Below are 18,434 nucleotides of genomic sequence, written 5' to 3' on the forward strand. Positions count from 1 at the left end.
TAACCTTAGGTGAGAATGGCGTGTGAGAAACTAAGTGGTCCCTCAATGTAGACCTGCAAACTATCAAAAATGGATGTACATGTACTCTTGTACATGCCATTAGTATGTTGGTCATCTAATATGAACCTCAACCTATGCAACTCACAATCACTGTACTGGAAAATGGTAGCAATGTCGAGCAATGGGGGATCCTGGTGTGGAGGATCTATATCATCAATGTGTGGCTCTTGATCAGGAGCCTGTGCAGGTGGATCCTGGGATGCCATCTATCTAGGTAGGTCATAAAGTTTAAAATAAATACTTAAGCACACACACACACATGAAGTGCATTCAATTTAAAACATTAAAAATTAAAATCAGTTAAATTCTAGAGAGAGAGAGAAAGATCGTTAATCTTGAGCTCATTAAAAATTAAAATGTACACATGTGAAGTTCTCGCATAATATATATATATATATGTACATGTATATTTTAAATTTAATTAAAACATTAATGAGAGAGAGAGGGAGATCATTTTCATGAGAGAGAGAGAGAGAGAGATCTAACATTAATTTTAGAGAGAGATAATTTCAGAGAGAGAGAGAGAGATAACATAATTAATTTCAGAGAGAGAGAGAGATCTATCATTAATTTCAGAGAGAGAGAGAGAGATCATTAAAGATATTTACATACAACCTTACTAAATTAAAACATATATATATATATATATATATATATATATATATCATTTTAATCTTGAATACATAAAAGATTCAAGAACATGATATATAATTTCTATAAGTCAATAACAAAAAAAATTAGACCTATATCTTATTGTAACGTATAAATATTTTTGTGTATATCAAAATTATTTTTTTAACATTCACTAAAACATGGGCATTGATCATAAAATGGAATGTAACTTCAATAAAATTTTTGACATTATTTGTTATTGAACTCCATATCTCAAAAAAATAGAGGTCATTGTATTTTTGTAATGGGCATATGATTATAAAATTATTAAATATGTAATATGTGATCCTAAGGGGAATTTCGTATGTACATTAGGATGTTATAAGGTGTCATATGTGGTCCTAAGGGGTCACACATGTTTTAACGCATGTGTGACCCCTTAGGACCGCATATGACCCCTTAGTACACTATGTGATGGTCTAAGGGGTATGTTGTTCATACTAGGATTTTATAAGGGGTCATATACGGTTCTAAGGGGTCACGTATGTGTTAGAACACATGTGTGACCCCTTAGGACACTATGTGATTCTAAGGGGAATGTCGTATGTACACAACGATGTTATAAGGGGTCATATGTGGTCCTAAGGAGTCATGCAACTGTTAATGCATGCGTGACCCCTTAGGACCACATATGACCCCTTAGGACACTATGTGATGGACTAAGGGGTATATCATTCACACTAGGATTTTATAAGGGGTCATATACGGTTCTAAGGGGTCACACATGTGTTAAAACACATGCGTGATCCCTTATGACACTATGTGATCCTAAGGGGAATGTCGTATGTACACTAGGATGTTATAAGGGGTCATATGTGGTCCTAAGGAGTCACGTATGTGTTAATGCATGTGTGACCCCTTAGGACCACATATGACCCCTTAGGATACTATGTGATGGACTAAGGGGTATATTATTCACACTGGGATTTTATAAGGGGTCATATGCAGTCCTAAGGGGTCACGCATGTGTTAGAACACATGTGTGACCCCTTAGGACCGCATATGACCCCTTAGGAAACTATGTGATCCTAAGGGGAATGTTGTATGTGATGAATAATTATAAACTACTAAGGTCCTAACTGAACTGAGAGGGGGGGTGAATCAGTACACACAAAAACTTGCTCTGATACTTTGACAAATCAAAACACAGATAACCAGTTGTCTTCACCATTGTACTTAACCATAGCAATAACGGTTAACCAGAAATACTTTAGACAGCATTCAACAGATCTCAAATCTTGATGACTACTTCATCGATATAATCATGCATGAGTTGTATCAATTATACCACAACCATTTAACGCTTTATGCATATCTAACTTAATCTGAATCACACAATCATCACATGAAAAACTCACAACCCATAACACACAGATTTTTCACGTGGAAACCCGAATGGAAAAAACCACAGTGGGGATGAATACCCACAAGCTTGTTTGTGAACTCTTTTGAAGTCCACTCTGTTAGGAGCCTAGTCTGGTTAAAGACTTTACAATAAAGGTTCTATTAGGAACCGATCCTGTTAGGGATCACCCGGTTAAGGGATGGCTATATACCCTGTTAAAGGTTGAAACCCTGTTAAGAGTTACCTCGCTAGAGGATTTAAATAACTCAATGAACTTGAGCCACCTGGTTAGAGGATTTACAACAAATCCTGTTAAAGCTACCCGGTCAAGGGATTTACCTTCTATTGAAATGGTTAGAAGAAAACAAGTAAAACACCAATCTGATAACAACACTCCTTGCTAAGGCATATCCTTTTCAATTCCTCTCTTTTGCAATCACATTCTACAAATTCCTCACTCTAGTTTGGCAAGTATCAAAACATGTGGACACAAACACAATGTTTGTCAACACTACAATAACAAAACTCATCGACCTTATAGACAACAATTAGGCCGGTACCATAAACCCTAAACCCTAAACATTTTAGGTTTACAATTACAAGCGGTACAATCCTGACCATCAAATACATTACAAATAATGAAACAATCTAAAACAGATATCAAGTCATTCTGCATCGTCCAATCTTCACCGCATCTAGAAAACAGTAACCCATCACGTGCTTTTCACATATCGCTAAGAAAAATGCACATTCCTGAGGTAGACATTCAATGCATTCAATCTTCATGTGCAAGATCCTCAAAGAGAACCTTCATGTGCACATAGTTGACGTGGCATCTTGATCCTTATACTTTTTCTTAACTAACTCATCACAAAACATCATCGGTTGCACCGCACAAGCCAAACCGGAAACCCTAGAGCTGAACTGAGACTACCAACCGGTAGTCACACTTAGTGAACCCTGACACTAGTTCACTCCATCCCGGTTGACCATAACCACTTCCAATCTTCATACCAGTTCACCTGCTTGAGCACTTATTGACATCAACACTTATTGACATCAATGACAACATACATTATCACCACTTCATCATACACCAACAATCTCCCCCTTTGGCATTGATGGCAATACTCAGTGTATCATCGCTCCCATTCTCAATAACATACACCAATTCAACTTAAAAGTCACCACCACCACCTGGACTGGTCAGTGTGCACTTTGCTTAGTTACTTCTCACACTTGCATATTGTCCTTCAAACATATATCTTCTCCCCCATATATCTTCACCATCAGATATCTTCTCCCCCTTTGACAGCAATTCCAAAGTGGAGGCACATGCTTTCGATCTCCACTATGCTTCTCCCCCTATGGAGTAGCATCCTTCAACACATCAATCCTGTAAGATCTGACATGGCAATACCTGACTGATGTGGAGCACACAACTTTAGTTTACTTCATGAAGGGGCAGAACCCCTAATTCACCTCTCAAATAGGTAAATGTATCCTTCGGCAAGGGCTTAGTGAATATGTCTTCTAGTTGCTCCTTACTGGAAACATGTTCTAATACAACCTCTTTATTCTGAACCTTTTCTTTCAAGAAATGATACTTGAGCTCAATATTCTTTGTCCTAGTATGCAATACCAGATTTTTGGAAATATTTATTGCACTAGTATTATCATAGAAAATACTCACTGGTTCAGATATAGTCATTTTGAAGCCATTCAGTACATGCTTCATCAAGATTGCCTAAGTATAGTTCATAAATGTTGCCACATACTCCGCTTCAGTTGTAGACTAGGAAATACAACTCTGCTTCTTGCTCATCCACGAGACTAGTCTTCCACCAAGGAAGAACGTTCCACCAGTTGTGCTCTTCTGGTCATCCACATTACCTACCCAATCTGCATCGGTAAACACTTTGAGATCAAAGTCGCCATTGTATTGATACCACAATCCATAATCAACTATCCCTTTCAGGTACCTAAGAATCCTCTTTACCGCTACCAAGTGAGATTATCTTGGACTTCTAAAAATGGGCCACTATGCCCACTGCATGAGCAATATCTAGTCTGTTGTGCACCACATAGTGCAACTTATCGATCATTGACCGGTACTCCTTCTCATCCACCAACTTTGTATCATCCTCTTTTGTTAATTTGCAGTCGGTCACCATCGACATTCCAACCGGTTTTCTCTCCTCCATGCCAAAGGTCTTCAATACCTCTTTGATATACTTGGACTAGGTAATGAAGATACCCTCTTTCATCTTCTAAATCTGTAGACCAATGAAAAAATTTATCTCTCCAATCAGAGACATCTCGAACTCCTTTTTCATCACATCTGCAAATGCATGACTCATATCATCATCTCCACTGAAGATTATATCATCTACAAATACTTCACATATCAGAATTTGATCACCTCCAGAATTCAGGTAGATGTTGTTGTCCTCACTTGTTTTTTGAAATCCTATCTTCACAAGATGAGAGTGTAACCATTCATACCATTCCCTTGGTGTCTGTTTCAATCCATATAGGGCCTTGTGTAATATGCACACCATGTCACTATCTTCTAACAAAGGAAACCCATTTGGTTGCTCAATATACACTTCTTCCTCCAGGATTCCATTCAAGAAGGAAGATTTCACATCCATCTGGTATACCTTAAATCCCTTGAATGTTGCAAATGCCAGTAGCATTCGGACACCTTCCAGTATAGCCACTGGGCCAAAGGTTTCTCCATAGTCTTCTCCTTCTTCTTGAGCATATCCCTTGCATACAAGTCTTACCTTGTTCCTTATCATTGTGCCTTCTTCATTCAACTTATTCCTGAAGACCCATTTGGTACCTATGACATTCTTGTGTTTCAATCTAGGTACCAAGGACCATGTTGCATTATTCTTTATCTGATACAACTTCTCTTCCATTGCCTTTATCCAGTCTTCATCGGTAAGTGCCTCTTTAGCGGTCTTAGGCTCAAATTCTAAAATCATGCAAGAATTTTCTCTCACCTTTCTCCTTGTAAGTATTCTTGCATCTTTGTCTCCTATGATTTTCTTTGGATCATGATGCAATCTTACATACCTAGGAATGATCGTAGCTGGTTCAGTTTGCTTTTCCATCCTTTTTCGCTTCATCTTCTTCTTCACCTACTGAAGCTTCTACCGATATAGAAAAAATGAGGTCTTTGTAGTGTTTGTCACTTGTTTCTTTCTTAATTGGTTCCCAGAAGGCTAAACCCGGTTCATCTTTCATTTTCTTGATGTCGGTTTCCTCAAACTTCTCAAGGGATTCATCAACCCTAACATTGATACTCTCAACAATCTTCTGAGTACTCCTCTTGTAGCACTTGAGAGCTTTGCTTTTAGTGGAATATCCAAGAAATATTCCTTCATCACTCTTAGCATCAAACTTGCTCAAGTGCTCACCTCTCCTGATATAGCATTTACTCCCAAACACTTTGAAATAACTTACATTGCGAGTTCTCCCGTTCCAGTATTCATAGGGGGTTTTGTCTTTACCTTTCTTCATGAGTACCCAGTTCATGGTATAGACTGCAGTGCTCACCGCTTCTCTCCAAAATGTATGAGCTACATTTCCTTGGATCAGCATAGTTTTGGTCGCTTCAACTATAGTCCTATTTTTTATTTATGCTATGTCGTTCTGTTGTGGTTTCCTTGGGGCAAACAACTGCCTTTTGATACCATTCTCCTCACAGTACTTATTGAATTCATCATAAGTGAATTCACCTCTCTGATCGGTTCTTAGGAATTTTATCCTTCTACCGCTCTCCTTCTCCACCAATGCCCTAAAGGATTTGAACTTTCCAAATGCCTCAGACTTGTCTTTCAAGAATGTGATCCACATCATTCTTGAGCAATCATTGATAAGAATCATGAAGTACCGATCTCCCTGAATCCTTCTAATTTTCATTGGACCACACAAATCATTGTGCACTAGATCAAGTAAGTTCTCAACTGTAAAGGACTTACCTTTGAATGTTGAGGAAGACATCTTCCCAAGTTGGCATTCTCTGCACAAGGCATTCTCTGGTTTGTTCAGCAAAGGCAATCCTCTTACTGCCTTGATCTTACTAGCCTTTATAATATTGTCAAAATTTATATGAAAGAGTATCCTATGTCGTATCCAACTGTCATCAAATTTCGCCATTAGGCACTGACTAATCTTGGCATTCAGTTGAAATGGGTTTCCTCTGGTCTGCTTACCGGTGGCAATAAGTTTACCACTCTTTCCAATTATTCTACAGAGTCCACCTTTGAACTCCAGAATGAGTCCTTTTTCATTCAGCTGAGCAACACTCAAAAGGTTGTGCTTAAGGCCTTCCACCTAGTAGACATCATCTGCACTTCTTTTTTCATTCAATGAGATGGATCTTTTTCCTTTCACCATGCAAGGTGCATCGTTACCAAACCGGACAACACCACCATCATATTCTTCAAGAGTCGGAAACTTTCTCCGATCACCAGTCATGTGGTGAGAACACCCGCTATCAATGATCCACTCGTTGGAGTTGTCAATGTGTGAGACAAGGGGTTTCTGGTCAGACAACTCTTCCTTGATAGCCACAAACACTATGTCCTCATTCTCTTCATCCTCAAATTCCTCATCGGTAACACATTCATCCATTGCAACAAGACAATTTATCCTACCTACTCCTTTATACTTCCTAAACCTCTCTGGTTTATCCTTATTGTTATTGTTAGGATAGTTAATAGCTATATGTCCTATCTTATTACAAGAAAAACACTTCAGAGGAAGCTTACCTTTGTATTTTCTTGTGCCTTTTGGAAGTCTCTTGGCAAGAAGGGCTTCAAACTCCATCAGAATCTCCTCATCGTCCATATCTCTGCTTGGCCTGGATTCATAACTGGTACTGACCTCCTTTCCTTTCCTAGTCGGTGCGGAGGAAGCAGATGCTCTAAAGGCTAACTCGGTCTTCTAAACACTGCCATCATAGCCATTCAATTCATATGCAATCAACTTTGCAATAATAGAGTCTAAAGATACCTTGGTTTTGTTGATAGACCTTAGCTCTTGAATAGCGGCAACCCTAATTGCATAGACCTGTAAAAGTGATCTCAGAACTTTACTGATAACAGTGGCATCATCAATCGTTCCACCAGTGCTCTTGATCTCTCCAACCACTGTCTTGATTCTTATGCCATATTGTTGAATGGTCTCTCCTTCAATCATCCTCATATCTTCAAACTTTCCTCTAAGGCTTTCTTCCTTAGCCTGCTTGATATGTTCATCACCGCCATAAATGGATTCCAGTTTGTCCCACACATCTTTCAAATTGTCCTTATCTTGTACATAAATGAACTCTACATTAGACAAGCTGCTAATAAGGGCTTCCATGACTTGCCCATTTCTTGTATCTCTCTTTTCTGATCATCGGTTAGAATACCAGAGGGGATTACATAAGCATTCTCAACATAGTTCCAGTGTTGTGCACCCAAACTCTTGATATATATCTTCATTTGTCCTTCCATATTTTAAAGTTATCCCTATTGAACTTAGGACCTTCCCTCTTCATCATTAAAGCATGATCTTTTGCCTCAAGCGGTTAAGCTTATATCACCGAGGACCTAGATGAGCTATGATACCAATTGATGAATAATGATGAGCTAATAAGGTCCTAAGCGGTACTAAGAGGGGGGGTGAATCAGTACACACAAAAACTTGCTCTGATACGTTGACAAATCAAAACACTATAACCGGTCGTCTTCACCATTGTACTTAACCATAGCAATACTGGTTAACCAGAAATACTTCAAACATCATTCAACAGATCTCAAATCTTGATGCCTACTTCATCAATATAATCATGCATAAGTTGTATCAATAATACCACAACCATTTAACACTACATGCATATCTAACTTAATCTGAATCACACAATCATCACATGAAAAACTCACAACCCATAACACATAGATTTTTTACATGGAAACACAAATGGGAAAAACCACGGTGGGGATGAATACCCATAAGCTTGTTTGTGAACTCTTTTGAAGTCCACTTTGTTAGGAGCCTAGTCCAGTTAAATACTTTACAATAAAGGTTTTGTTAGGAATTGATCCTATTAGGGATCACCTGGTTAAGGGATGGCTATATACCCTATTAAAGGTTGAAACCCTATTAAGAGTTACCTCACTAGAGAATTTAAATAACTCAATGAACTTGAGCCACCTGGTTAGAGGATTTACAACAAATCTTGTTAAAGCTACCCATCAAGGGATTTACCTTTTCTAGAAATGGTTAGAAGACAACAGGTAAAACACTGATCTGATGACAACACTCCTTGCTAAGGTAGATCCTTTTTAGTTCTTCTCTTCTGCAATCACATTTTGTAGATTCCTCACTCTAGTTTGGCTAGTATCAAAACATGCGGACACAAACACAACTTTTTCCAACAATACAATAACAAAACTCATCGACCTTATAGACAACAATTAGGTCGGTAGCATAAACCCTAAACATTTTAGGTTTACAATTACAAGCGCTCCAATCCTGATCGTCAAATACATTACATAGAATGAAACAATCTAAAACATATCTCAAGTCATTCTACATCGTCCAATCTTTACTGCATCTCAAAAATAGTAACCCATCACGCGCTTTTCACATATCGCTAAGAAAAATGCACATTCCCGAGGTAGACATTCAATGCATTTGATCTTCACACGCAAGATCCTCAAAGAGAACCTTCACATGCACATAGGTGACGTGGCATCTTGATCCTTATCCTTGTTCTTAACTAACTCATCACAAAACATCATCGGTTGCACTGCACAAGCCAAACCGGAAACCCTAGAGCTGAACTGAGACTACCAACCAGTAGTCACACTTAGTGAACCCTGACACTGGTCCACTCCATCCCGGTTGACCATAACTGCTTACAATCTTCATACCGGTTCACTTGCTTGAGCACTTATTGACATCAATGACAACATACATTATCACCACTTCATCATATGCCAACAGTATGTACACTAGGATGTTATAAGGGGTCATATGTGGTCCTAAGGGGTCGTGCATGTGTTAACGCATGTGTGACCCCTTAGGACCACATACGACCCCTTATGACACTATGTGATGGACTAAGGGTTATGTCGTTCAAACTAAGATTTTATAAGGGGTCACACATGTGTTAGAACACGTGCATGACCCCTTAGGAGACTATGTGATCCTAAGGGGAATGTTGTATGTACACTAGGATGTTATAAGGGGTCATATGTGGTCATAAGGGATCACGCTTGTGTTAATGCATGCATGACCCCTTAGGACCACATATGACCCCTTATGACACTATGTGATGGACTAAGGGGTATGTCGTTCACACTATGATTTTATAAGGGGTCATATGCAGTTCTAAGGGGTCACACATGTGTTAGAACACATGTGTGACCCCTTAAGACCACATATGACCCCTTAGGACACTATGTGATCCTAAGGGGAGTTTCGTATGTACACTAGGATGTTATAAGGGGTCATATGTGGTCCTAAGGGGTCACGCATGTGTTAATGCATGCGTGACCCCTTAGGACACTATGTGATGGACTAAGGGGTGTGTCGTTCAAACTAGGATTTTATAAGGGGTCATATGCGATTCTGATGGGTCACGCATGTGTTAGAACACATCTATGACCCCTTACGACCACATATGACCCCTTAGGACACACTGCGATCCTAAGGGGAATGTCGTATGTACACTCTAGGATGTTATAAGGGGTCAACGGATCTATTAACACATGCGTAACCCCTTAAGACCACATATGACCCCTTAGGACACTATGTAATGGACTAAGGGGTATGTCGTATACACTAGGCTTTTATAAGGGGTCACATGTAATGGACTAAGGGGTATGTCTTACACACTAGGCTTTTATAAGGGGTCATTAGGCTTTTCTAACACATGTGTGACCTCTTAGGACCACACGTGATCCCTTAGGGTCGACTATGCGATCCTCTATGGTCCTAAGGGGACGTATAGTGTCATCAAGGGCATATGTGGTCTTAAGGGGTCGTAAGGGGTCATGTTGTGTGTGTAATAGGATGTGAAAAGGGGTCACATTGTAGAGGATTTATTTTGTCTAATTTGTTTAAATTTGTTATCTAAGTTTTCTAAGGTTTTTTTTAAATTTAAATTTATTAATTTTTATAACGTTTTAATTTATTATTTTTAGATTTGTAAACATTTTTCTATTTTTATTTTTTTTGCTAATGTTTTTCTAAGTTCTAATTTACTACCTTAGTTTTCTAAGTTTTTCATAACATTTTTTTTAAAAGTTGAAAAAAAAATACATATACAGTTATGTAATGTTAAAAACAAATTGACAAATTTAAATCCAAACATTAAATTATCAAACATTTTTATAAAATGCTGAAAAACAATAAATATACAATTATTTAATTAAAAAAATTAATCAACAAACAAATTATTTATTAATTTTTTAATAAATTTAATAAAAAAAGACATTATTAAACAAAACAAAAAGGGTTTTTTTTTGCACCTGAAATAATGTAGGAGCTAGAAGGTGAGACGCACTGGCTGCTGCAGACAGGGCATGGTGACGTGGTGCTGACATCGAGTTCACTCTAACCCCCTCTAGACACAGAAAAACATAAGTTTGCAAATGACAGTTTAACTATCGTTTTCGGATTTTATACAAGTTTGAAGAAAAAGCAATTTTAAATAGGGTTCAATCAAACAGGGGGTTCAATCAAACCCCTTAAAAATAAATATTATAAGGGGTTCGATCGAACCCTCAAACCCACTTGGGGTTCAATTGAACCCCTGTCCAATGGAGGGTTCGATCGAGCGAACCCCCTAAACAAAATTATCCACTTTCGCCAATTTCCTTCATTGGCAAAAGTGGGAACCATTAATGTGGGATAGCCCTTATATAATTTACATTCGAAAAGTTAACATAAAAATAAATATACATTGAACTATAATTGAACTTTAAAATTGAATTTTTTATTACCTCATCTCCATATTTTCTCTTAATATGGGGAGGAGCCCTGGAATATATCTTTGCTAGAGCAAGGATGTCATCAAGATTGTCATAGACAACCTTTATATGTTCACAAACATAACATTTATACAAGTTAGCATATAATTGTCGATGATAGGAACAAATTATATCTTCTAAACATAAAATAAAATAAACACATGTACTTGAGGAATCTCTTCTACTTCTTCAGGTATTGTGGGTGTAACCAACAAGGATGTGAAGCCAATAATTCTCTGTACATAAAGACATGTATGTGAAACTATCAATCTATGTAGACATGTATAATCATTATAAGTTTTTTAAACTCTTAATTCAATCATGTTTGCATTCAATTACCTTTCTCTTGTCTCTGATGCACTACTAGAGCCTGCATTGCACGACATTGCACTTGCGCTAGGTGTGTCCTACAAGACTAAAATAAGATAAACATGCAAGTCACTATATAATTTAATTAATGACAATTTAAATGACAAGCATGTATACAATAAAAAATGTAAACGACTAGGTGCAATAATATATGTACGTACCATATAGCTATCAAGGCCAAATTAAATGGTTGTCAAGGTGACGTCATGGACCTATGATAACTCCTCCTCATACATCAATTGTTAAATAGATCATGTATATAAACATTAGTACTTAATACTATCTCTTATAAATATTCATGTTAAATAGAATGCACTATGAAATTACAAGTCTTACCACTATATTGTCAGTGTATGATGAAGGTACCTCCTCATCTCTAGCATGCGAGGACTCCTCAAGGTAAGCTATAGTCCATGTCCTCACATCTGGTGCATCGAGCATATCATGCACCTCGTAATCAGTAGTGTCCATGGGACGATCAATAGGCTCTCTAGTAGGACCTAGGCATACTTGATTGCACATAGCACAAGTATGCGGCACACAAATATGTGGAGCTAAAGAGGATGTGTCAACACCATTGGATCCACCACTAGCATCACCAAAAGGCTGAGCTAGTGCCCCAACCTAAGAAAACAAAAGGCTACTCAAAGAGTGAATAGCCGATGTAACCCATGACGTTGCCTCAGCAATAATATATGGATGTTGTACTAGAGGTGGTAGATCAATGAGAGGAGAGGGAAGATATGCGCCCTGTAATACTCGAAATGCCCCAGGTCTATCTTGAGGCATACCTAAACCCACACCCTAGAAAGGCTTGATGTCAAAGTGGTTGACATGCTTGCCCAAAACAAACTCAACATACAATTTTTCTATGAAATAAAATAGGACATCATGATTGTTGTTGGGAGGTCTATCAAAAACCATCCACCAATGATCCCAAAAAAAATTTACAATATCATCATTTTGACACCATTTGATAGAAATTTTTATTTTTCTCACATCTACGGATTGTCTAGTGCGAGGATTAATAAACAATGCGACAATATTAGCTTTGGATATCTCAAGCTCCTTCACTTGATCATAGGTCAAGCCATCCACACATTTATTCCTCATGGACTCTCACCACAAAAGAACAAAAATATGCTCTATGGTGATGGTTTCCACATTGTTTATGATGGCATAAAGTGGAGCTAACATTGGGGCTAGACAAGGGATTCTACTATAAATATTAGCAATTCCCTCAATTGGTTCAAATTTTGACGAATTAAATCTTGAATTGAGGGGGGTTTGGATGGAGGGTTTGGTGGTTGGGACGGTTGGGGCGGTTATGGTTGTTAAGGATTGTCATTTTTATCGCCCATTTTACCTGATTGAAGTTGAAAATTTGAATTTAGCAAACAAATTTCAGAGAACAATGTATTTCAAATGAAAAAAACTTGATTTCTACCAAAAAATAAAAAGATAAATTAAAAAATGTGAAAAACTGATGAAAAGACAACAAAAATGGAATAAAATCACACCTCTGCTAAAGATTTCACAAAAAAATGCCTTAGAATTGAATATCAGATTAAATTTGATATCGGATTTGGTTGATTCGCGCAGCCCGCAGGTGAAAAATGACCCATGGGTTGTCTTAGTGGTTATAAAAATACCTATAGGGATCAGATATTCGATACCTATACCTTTTTCCCGGCATAGAATACAACATCTTATATGTTATATATAATACATTATATATTATATAATAATTAATATAATATGTTATATGAATAATATAATTTATTAAATTAATATATTATATGATGTATTATATGATATATTATATATAATATAATATATATTTTATTAATATAATATTTCATTGATATCGGATATCTGATTTGCTTGGGCTTTTGTCATGGCTAGATGTACTGACATCCAATCCAAGAAAAATGTCAACACGGATTTTTTGCGTTTTTGGGTGAGTGGAGAAGGCAATTTTTTTATATCGCAACTTTTTGGACCCTCATGTTCCTGCACATACCGAGACAAAAGAAAACATGATATAGGTATGGTTGTATTCTTGTATAGATTATGGATCACATTTTTTAAGTTTTCATTTCATCTATCATCTTTACATTGACATGGATAGAAGTGCATTTATAAAGTGAAGAAGAATAACATTGAGGTGACATAATACAATTGTTTGTATTAAGTGAAACCACAAAAAATATAAAAACTTAATGTGATAATATTATTCAACAAAAAGCATGTATAAATATAAAGCAGAATTAGGTATACCATTGATAAACAATAAGCTTTGGACTAGTAAGGAAGGTAAGGTAACTAACAAAGCATGTGATGCATCATGCTAGTTACATTCCTCCCTTTAATACTTTGGTCCTATAAATGTACCCCCAACACAACTCAAATTTCACCTTGCCAAGATGATTGGTGAGCATATCTATAATATAAGGCAATACTAGAGTTGAATGTGGTGGTGCATCACCTACACTTGAATGTAATGACATTTGACCTCTATGTGCTTCATTCTCTCATGGAAAACTAGATTCTGGAGAAGCTTCAACAACCCCTAGTTGTCACAATAGAGAATCGGTTTTGTGCTTCATAAATGTCCATATCAACTAGAATGTGACGTATTGCCTTGCATACAGCTCCTTGTGTGGCACAATATTTAGCCTCGGTGGATGGAAAGAAATACTTTTCTTCTTACTTATCCATGAAATATGACCAAATTCAAGATGAAAAATATAGCCTAAAGTTGATTATTTATCATCAATAGATCTAGTATAGTATGAGTCACCATATCCATGCAAGGATAGCTAATTGTTCTTCTTATATTCCAAACCATACTCTTGAGTGTACCTCGGACAATTCACAAAACATACAGTTGCAATCCAATGACTTTTCTTTGACTCCTACATTAATTGGTATAGATAGCTTATAGCAAAGAATAAATCAGGTCTTGTATATGTCAAGTAAATGACACTCCCAATAATTTGCCTATAAAGAGTCACATCAACTTGAGGTGAATCCTAGAAGTGAGAGAGTTGTAAACTTTTCTCCATTGGAGTGGCATGGCTTTACAATTAGACATGCCAAACTATTCCAAGAGCATCTTGGTCTATTTCATCTAGGAGATAAGAATATGATGCTCCTTTTACCATATCTCCAAGCCAAGACAACAATGAAGTAGCCCCAAATCTATGATGTCAAAAGATTTCTTTAGATCATTATTGACAGTATTATTAAAATTTTCTTAACTCCCTATGATCACAAGATCATCCACGTACTTAGAAGATTGACAAGCTTTGTGCTTACCTTCTTTATATAAATATTAGGATCAAAGGGGCTATTAGTGAAACCATGTTGCAAGAGGTGACCATCTATCTCTATGTAACATAGCTAAGGGGATTGCTTAAGCCCATAAATTGGCTTAATCATATGTCATACCTTGTGAGGATTATCTTCATCACTAAAGCCTTTAGGGCATATCATATAGACTTCTTCTTTGAGATCACCATTCAAGAATGCGCTCTTCACATCTATTTGGTGAAGATTCCATCCTTTACGTGGCTAATACACAATAAACTCCAATGGTTGCAACTAGTCATTCTTTATATTTGTCAATGGATCCCTCTGCCCTCTATTTTGTCTTGAAAACCCATTTGCATCGTATGGATTTCTTTCCTATAGGTAGATCGACATGCTCACATATTTTTTATTCTTCATTAGAGAGTTGTACTCAACATCCATGGCTTTCTTCCAATGTGGCTAATTAAGGGCCTCACAAGCTGTATCTAGTTTAGTACTATTTGCAATTGAACTCATCAATGTAAGATTCACCTCATTTCGTGCTTGATTTCTAGTCCTTACTCCTAAAGAGAGATCTAGAAGAACACATAGGTGGGAGTCCTTGATGGTGGATTAAACCCACTATAGAAATAGATGCTACTATTGGTCTAATGAGCGATTCTCCAAATTACTCAAATAAATAAACAATTCTCCTTGCAACTCGTCTTCTTTTTTAGAAGACTCCTCTATCACAGCTTCTTATTATGAGAGATATCTATAAGAAGTGGATGGATCTTCCTTGTGCAACAAGGAGTCAAAACATGACTCATCACAAACCACTTCTTGACTCTCATTAATATCATGTCTCAAGATCCATGAGATGATAAGATTTTGAGGTAAGATTATAACCTAAAAAAGATGCACTAGTGTCTTGGAATCAAGCCTTTTATTTTTGTTAATTGGGACATGCATATATGAAGTACAATGAAACACTCTAAGATGAGAAATTGATGGTTTATGACCACTCCATACCATTTTTGGCATCTTAACTTGTAAAATATTGGTGGGAGATTTATTGAGTAGATACACAGCTATCTGGACAACTTCATCCCAAAATCCATCCTCAACTTGGTTGAGGAAAGCATTTATGGAGCCATCTCCATGGCACTTTGATTGTGATGCTTTGCAATGCAATTCTCTGAGGCATATAGGTAGTAGTCAAATGTTGTTTGATGCCATAACACTCAAGAATTCCACAAAATCCTTAAAGGTGAATAGCCCCCCTCAATCTGAGCAGAGAAGAAGAAGAATGCTAGACTTGCACAAAACTTGATTGTCAATGTCCTAAAAGTGTGAAAATGCCTCTCTTCCTTGTGAGAAAATACACCCAAGTCTTGCTAGAGAAGTTATCCTTGAACAATTGGAAGTACTTGTGTCCTTGAAAGGAACTAGATAATAGTCCACACAGTTCAATATGGACAACTCCAAGATGCTCCATGGTATGATAGGTGCTTGACTTGAATAGATCCTAATGTTGTTTTCCTACAAGACATTCATAACAAATAGGCAAAGAAGAGGGAAGATGAGGAAGACCTCATACCATTTCCTTAATCCTGAGTTGATAGAGGGAGTGGGTAGAGAGATGGCCATATCTATAATGTTAGAGAGAAGTGGACTCAATTGTAGAGGCATAAGGAGAAATCGCATAGGAGGTGACATCGAGGAAAAATAGGTGACCCTTCTTAAAACCCCTAGAAATGATCATTCCATCTCGTGAGATGAGATAGGATTTGACAACATCCTTGATCTAAAACTCTACCTTAAGTTTGCAATTCAAAATTTTACTAACAATCAAGATATTTGTTGTCAAACCTAGAACATAGAGCACCTTAGTGAGATAACATCTTCTCATTCCGAGAGGGATGGTGATAGTACTAATGCCTTCTGCAATGCTCCTTATTATCTCCTATCCAAATCAGATCACTAGTAGGTTGAGTAGTCAAAGTATCAAACAACTCTTTATTTCCACTCATAAATTTGTTGGTGCTAGAGTTAGTCAACCAAACATCCCTCAAGGACTATGAAGTTTGGGAGGCAAGAACTAATTTTTTACTCACACTACAATTTGTTGTGTTCGGTGTATCCTCATGAGAAGCCTCATATTGTTGGGTTGCTACATGTCCTCAATGCTTTCTTCAATGAGGACAACCTCTCGACTATTTAGAATGACTATGACCAAATAAGCCTTCCTTACTAGAATTGCCTTGCGTAAGGCCATGAAACCAACACAATTAATATCATGTGTGTCAGTATGAAAATGTGACACCATTGATTAGCCTTCGTAGGCTTCTATTGTTGTTGTGGTTGCTTTTGTGAGGACCCCTTTTAAAGGCATCTTGTAAGGACTAGATGGTGCATTTATCTTAGCATGTGATATATTATCCTAACATTAAGGATGATTCTCCCCTAGCGCATTTTGTGTTTGGAGCAACTCTTTATGTTCCTCAAATTTGTGTTCCTTATTTATAATAGTGTGGAGATCCTTTCTAGGATAATGCTTAGTGAAGTGTTGATTTGTGGGTTTTGATATCGAATTTATCAACCTTAACAAATGATTGAATTACATTATACATAATGATTGTTACCTTAGGGAACCTCCATGCAATTCATAAGTAAACAATAGGTTTATTTTCCTTAGATATGACCATTATCCTTGATTGTGAAGGAGTGCTTACCTTATGCATAAGCAAACTATTGAATACAATCTAATATTGAATGAAAATATTTAGAAATATTAGTTAGATATGGTGTATTTGATTTATACATGTTAGTGTTCCATTGCTCTGGCTATAATTTTCTTATGATGGACTAAGTGAACCATATATCAAGTATGAGATACATGTTGTAAGGTTATGTCAATGTGATGTTCTAAGTCAATCAATTAATAAATGTAACATTAATTTTTTTATGTGATAGCAATGTTTATTTCATTTTTAAATGATTTTATTGTTATTTTCACTACATTATGTGTTTCCTAACCTCATATATCATAGGGCTATGGGTTAGGACTTTTTGGGGAAACTTAGTTAATCATATGTGAGTTTTGACCCCTCTTCTATGGCCATTTTGAAATGTGACAACATTTGACCACAAGACTTTTGGGGGAAACTTAAAGTTAATCATATGTGAGTTTTGACCCCTCTTCTATTGCCATTTTGAAATGTGAGAACATTTGGCCACACAGCCAAGTCGAAGAATAAGGCATGAGAGAGTTGGGGACACAAACATCAATCCTATGAAAGGCATCTCTTCCACTATCATGTTCACCCCCTTGAGAGAAAAAACTGAGGAAGGCCTGGACTCGAAAATAAATTTCTCAGTGACTGAGAGAGCAAGTGGGAAGATGAAAAATGACATCTTCATAATGACAGAAGGAAGGAGGTTTCTACTTAGTTTTCAAGAAAAAGGAGGGCATTAATACATGCAAGGAAGAAAACTTGAAGGCATTTTTTGTTGTCTAGGTTTTGAGAACAGAGAAGGGTGAATAAGAAGGAAGGAGAGGTGAATTTGGACAAGGATGGACTGGAAAGTGAGTGATTCATAGAGCTACATCAATCTTCATAAAGACGTGGAGATAACTCAAGGTGAATTTGGAC

Source organism: Cryptomeria japonica, chromosome 7 (genome assembly GCF_030272615.1).
Source record: "Cryptomeria japonica chromosome 7, Sugi_1.0, whole genome shotgun sequence".
In the NCBI taxonomy this organism is placed as follows: Eukaryota; Viridiplantae; Streptophyta; class Pinopsida; order Cupressales; family Cupressaceae; genus Cryptomeria; species Cryptomeria japonica.